General features: G+C 37.0%; 1 long non-coding RNA gene across 1 annotated transcript in view; it reads left to right on the top strand.

Annotated features, from left to right (window-relative positions):
• The window catches only part of LOC128247396 (uncharacterized), a 90,886-nt gene that overhangs the window by 59,133 nt on the left and 26,080 nt on the right, over positions 1-5,673 (top strand). The window contains exon 2 of the long non-coding RNA XR_008263775.1: positions 5,164-5,518. This is a non-coding gene — a long non-coding RNA (uncharacterized LOC128247396). The remainder of the gene's footprint in view (positions 1-5,163; positions 5,519-5,673) is intronic.

Raw genomic sequence — 5,673 nt, 5'->3', positions numbered from 1 at the left:
AAATACATAACAAAAACACCAGGACTTACAAATATATATAACATACAGAAAATTGCACTACTGGGTACTGCACACATTCTACGCAAAACACTTTCAATACAGTAAACATAAGAGCACCACAGCAAACCACAGCACATACCCAAGGCGCACAGAGCTGCGCTCGGTAGTGAAGTGAAAGCACGTTATAAAAATAAAACTACTGAACAATAATAATAATAATAATAATAATAATAATAATAATAATAATAATAATAATAATAATAATAATAATAATAATAATAATAATAATGGTTTCAGTGTTGAGCACAAGGAGAGGAATTTAAGAGAAGTGGGTAGGTTGACTATTTCGACCCCAGTGCTCAACTGATATCTATTTAATCGCTAAGTCAACACAAGCATATTTTGAACTCAGTATATAAAGATGGATGAAATGCTGCTGAGCATTTTGTTCAGCACGTATACGATTCTGCCAGCTGATCACTTAAATAATACCATTAAAATAATAATCATTATTTTTTTTCATTTGCCTCCGGGGCGATGAGTGAGAGGAACAGACATACATTGTCGGCGGATGGAAGTATACATATTATAAAACAGCAAGAAAGAAGATCATGGTTATTTGGTGTTACTGGTACAGGAGGATCTCTAGAGATAATCGAAAAAAATCTGCTGTCGAAGATCTCCCTGAACACCAAATGCAAGTCCCCTGTCCAATTCCCTTTCTCTTATTCACAGGTCCACAGTTAGAGTGGTACCATCCACTTTTCCTATTTTCGCAACTTCAACACACCTTTCAATAAATTCATTCCTGGACAGCACCTCTTTCTCTCCACTCTAATTTTCCTTTTCAATTGTCATTTGAAAAAGTCGATGAAGCCTCTATCAAAAAGAAGTGTATCTGTCCGCATGCCTTTCAGCCTCGTGCACCAGACAACCTTTTTCGCCACAGCTACCAGGCATAGGAAAAGTGCCTTACTTGCCCGAATAAAGGAGGACAGTGGAGCGATCATATGTATCTTCTTGGCCCATAGACGGATCCGTCCAACACGTGAGAGCAGCTGTTTGACATAACCCCACAAGTTATCAATGCCCGGACACTGAACGAATGCATGCAGAATGGTTTCGTCGCTCGGCGTGTACCTCGGACAGGCCCGTATGACAGCACATAGGTGTCTGTAGAGTTTATCTTGAACAGGGAGCACTGCCAGGCCAAAAATATCTGGAAACTATCTATGATTGTTCTCAATCGGAATTCTTTCGGAACAGACTAATCAGTTCGTTTTCATCGACGCCTGAACGACACCACACTTCCTCTCCACTAATCCTCTATAAGTTGCTAAAACAGAACACCACCTACCCCATCGTCTGACTAATAGAGGGCTGTGAGCACCTGACGGCATTCTAGATGCAAGGTGCCTCACAAACTGGAGTTGCGGAAAGACGTGCCTCACAAACGGAGGCCACACACACCCGCCGTCCACTAATCATTGCAGCTGGCACATCCTAAGAGTGTGTCTGCTCACTAGGAACCATGACATACTAATCCGTTCCAGTTCGTACCCACCTGAATGTCGAGAACAGGCCAGAATCCGAGCAGTTTAATGGGTCCTCAGCCCAGCGTCCGACGGTAGCTACCAGTTTCTCCAAACTCCCAACCGCAAACCCACCGATGTAAAGGCGTTGATTTTTAGCCCCTGCAACTGACACACATTCTTCTAGAATGATGCCGACTTTCTCCAATACGGAGGCAAGCAACACTGAGAGAGGGATTTCGTCCGTATACGCCGGCACTGCCCTCCTGTATCCCAGTCGAAATAGATGCCACTTAACTCTTTCGACTTCTGCAGCAGTGACTCGAAAACCAATAATTATAGAAAAGCGACAGCGGCTAACATTGATAGATCAAGCATATGTCTCGCATAAGATGGAAGTTGTTATGCCTAGTGCTGTTCCAGATTGTTCATGTTTTATGAAGTTGCTTCTTCTTCATTCACCTTGTGAATGTAGCTTTGCTCAGAATCTATTCAAAGAAATCTCTTTTCACTATTCCCATTTCTCTTTAGAGACATTTAGTCTCTTTCCAGTATTGCCATTTCTCATTAGAGACATTGAAAGTACTAGATCTGTCTGATTGTCTTCTCAAATATAGAAACCGTTGGGGGTTGGCAAGAAAAGGCAACAAAGGTATTAAAATTAATAAAAGAATACAAATTAATAAAAGAAGACAAATAAGAAGATAAACGGTGGCATTGAGAGCAACTCAAAGACATGAAAGGACAAATTGATGATAAACATAAGAAATAAATGAAAGGAAGAAAATGTTTGACTTCGTGTTCCTGATGTTGTCTTAAAAGATCGGTTAATTCGTTTTAAATTTCTGGCTAATACAATGGTCTCATAATTTAAATGAGCAAACACGTTCTTTGATTAGCTTTGAGATAGCGTTGGGAAGGAAAGTTTTCAAAAAACATTTTTTTTATACACGACTTAATAATTTAAGGTCTACTCTTTTCGTTTCTAAAACAACATTGCTCCTAATTATGGTTATAATTTAATCAAGTACTAATAACTATTATTAATGTATTAGTCAAAGTATTCTCGTAATCACTTTTACTACCCAATTTCAAAAACTAATTTCGTTAGGATAAAATGTTTTTATTGGTTTCAATTAAAATATTGATGTCAAAGTATATTCCACTTTAAAATCTAAGTTTACGTAGTCGTATATCATTTGGCGAAGACTAAAAATGAGAATGCTAATTTGAAGGAAAATTCGGTGGAATTAATTAAAAGAGGTAATTTTGATCTGCTTGACTGGATGACATATTATGTAATGGCGAGATACACGAACAACTATTGACTATTCGTGAGGCGGTGATATATTAAAATATTACACAAGTAATATAATTTTGAAATGACGAACACGGTTATATGCCATAAAATGTGCTGCAGTACATAAATAACTGAGTTTCTCGAAGCGTCTAAACAAACTACAGGAATTTGCTTATCTGCTTCTATGCAAAATCACTTTCATTTTCGTTTTCCATTACTTATTGTACAACATCGTTCGTATATAGATATATAGAGTGTGAGTTAGAGAGAGAGAGAGCGAGAGAGAGAGAGAGAGAGAGAGAGCGAGAGAGAGAGAGAGAGAGAGGTGGGGGAGATGCTTAAACTACTTAATTATTTCGGTGGATGAAATGTATATTCTCATATTCCCCGCTATCACTCTCTCTCTCTCTCTTTCTCTTTCTCTCTCTCTCTCTCTCTCTCTCTCTCTCTCTCTCTCTCTCTCTCTCTCTCTCTCTCTCTCTCTCTCTCTCTCTCTCTCTCTCTCTCTCTCTCTCTCTCTCTTTGTAATCGATAAGGAAATATCCAGCATTTCTCATCCCTGTACGAAGTATATATTACCTTCCCTGGAGCGATCGTAAACAATTTTTGCGCTTAGTGTGTGAAATAATTATCTCCATTTCTCATTGAAATAGCAACAATGTTGAGGGATTCTCGAAGTTTGCCTAAGAAGCGTCGTTGTGGTATAAGAGTGATACAACACTCCATTAATCTACTCACAAAAACTAATCATTAAAATTAGCTTCTTTCACGATACGCTGCTGTTAACCACAAAATGAGGTGTGCTAGTACACAAACAGCCTTATTGACGTTCCAGCATTATTTTCTAATGAAACATTCAGAAAATACATTATCATGGATTCACACATGTCCTCTTCTACGGCAATACGGTATGAGTGGGGAGATTTAACTTACCATCTACAATGCTATATTATCTAGTACATTTTTCGTCATAAAATCTGCGTTGCTATGTCTATTTCTTATGCGCTTCACATCCGATATGATATTTAAAATGTTCATATTATACAAGTGGTTATTTCTGATGGACTTGCTCTGCATTAAATATCGAAGAGTAATCCTTGTACTGCGTTGCATTACTTTTGAGACACACGCATGTCGTAACATTATATATATATATATATATATATATATATATATATATATATACATTCGTGCGTGTGTGTGTGTGTGAATATATCAATTTATTTCAAAGACAATGAACACGTCACATCATTTCATAGATTTTCACACATTTCATGTGTATGTGTTGCTCCAATATTCTCCCAAGCTCCAAGGGAATGTTGACAATGTGCCAATACTTTCTTCATATTTATTTCACTATCTACACGTTTTCAATAACAGGCAGTTCATTTTCACGCGTTGGAACGCAACGGCAAATCTTTATATATATATTGAGCGTGTCCATAAACATTAACCGTGATATTAGCTACAGTTAATTTTTGTAACACACGACATAGTCTGTACATTTTAGGAAAAATATAAACATGGAATTGTGACATTTGCAAAAATATTTTCATGTTCATATAATTCCTATATAGTTATAATTCGTGTTTGATCCTGTCCATCTATGATTATATCCCTTCCCGATGTGAGCATATCGCCATTTTATAAGCTATAATATATCTTGCATATTCTTTTCTACTCTAGGTACAAGTCCTGAAATTTTGGGAGAGGGTGCCAGCCAATTCAAAAATAAAATTATATTTAAAAAAAAAAATATCAATACGATTACGACTAGAATATAATAGTTTACTCAAAGTAGCTGGCCTCAGTCTCCACCACGACCTGAAGACGGCTCTGGAGTCTAGTGCACATATTTTTCACTCTACCCAGAGGAAGATCTCCGAAACCTCCTTGATCTTGTTCTATATTTAAGAGATGAGGTGCCTTTTGAGACTTTCCCCATCTACACCTTGCAAATGTCTGAGGTTATTTGACAGGGTGTTAAAACTCTGTGGTACCGTGAAGCACAATCTGTTGCAATCCTGGGTCCTTATTCAAAATGAGGATACGTATACACATACACAAATATATGTACGCATATAGATGCTGACATAAATAACAGTATACGCACATATACGTACACATCTATATACGCATGCACATATATATGTATATATATATATTGGGTTGGCAACTAAGTTCCCACCGTTTTTTTTTTAATCTTGAAATTTATTGCATTTTTAAATTTTGAAATTTATTATTTTCAAGAATTCTATTTTTGAATAATTTTGGAATCTATTTTGTGTTTTTATTTGTAGTTACTTTAAGTTAATTTTTGATTATTTTCAGATCATTAAAATGGAATGTCAAGTTAAGAAAAACGAACATTCTTGACATCTTTTTACTTTTAATCAAGGTTATAAGGCCGCAAAAGCTGCTCGGTACATCTGTGCTATGTATAGAGAGGGTGCCATATCTGAAAGAACCGCTCGTGATTGGTATACCAAGTTCAAAAATGAAACTTTTGACCTGAAAGACACACCTCGTTCTGGTTGTCCAGTTGAGTTCAATGAAGAGCGATTAAACCAACCTTTGTATGAAAATTCTCATCAAACGTCAAAGGAACTGGAAGGGAAAATGGAATACTCCAACACTGCTATAGAGAAGAATCTTCACTCCGTCACCGCTCAACTCATAGACACAGGTAACGACTTTTTTTTACCGAATCGTTAATGGCGATGAAAAATGGGATCTGTATATCAATATGAAGCAACGTAAGGAATGCCTTAGCGCCGGTAAACAAGCGACATCGCGCGTGAAAAAAGATATTCATCCGCGTAAAACGACGTTGTGATATTT

This window comes from Octopus bimaculoides, chromosome 3 (assembly GCF_001194135.2).
Source record: "Octopus bimaculoides isolate UCB-OBI-ISO-001 chromosome 3, ASM119413v2, whole genome shotgun sequence".
NCBI lineage: Eukaryota > Metazoa > Mollusca > Cephalopoda > Octopoda > Octopodidae > Octopus > Octopus bimaculoides.
This window is presented reverse-complemented; position numbering and strand designations above follow the sequence as displayed.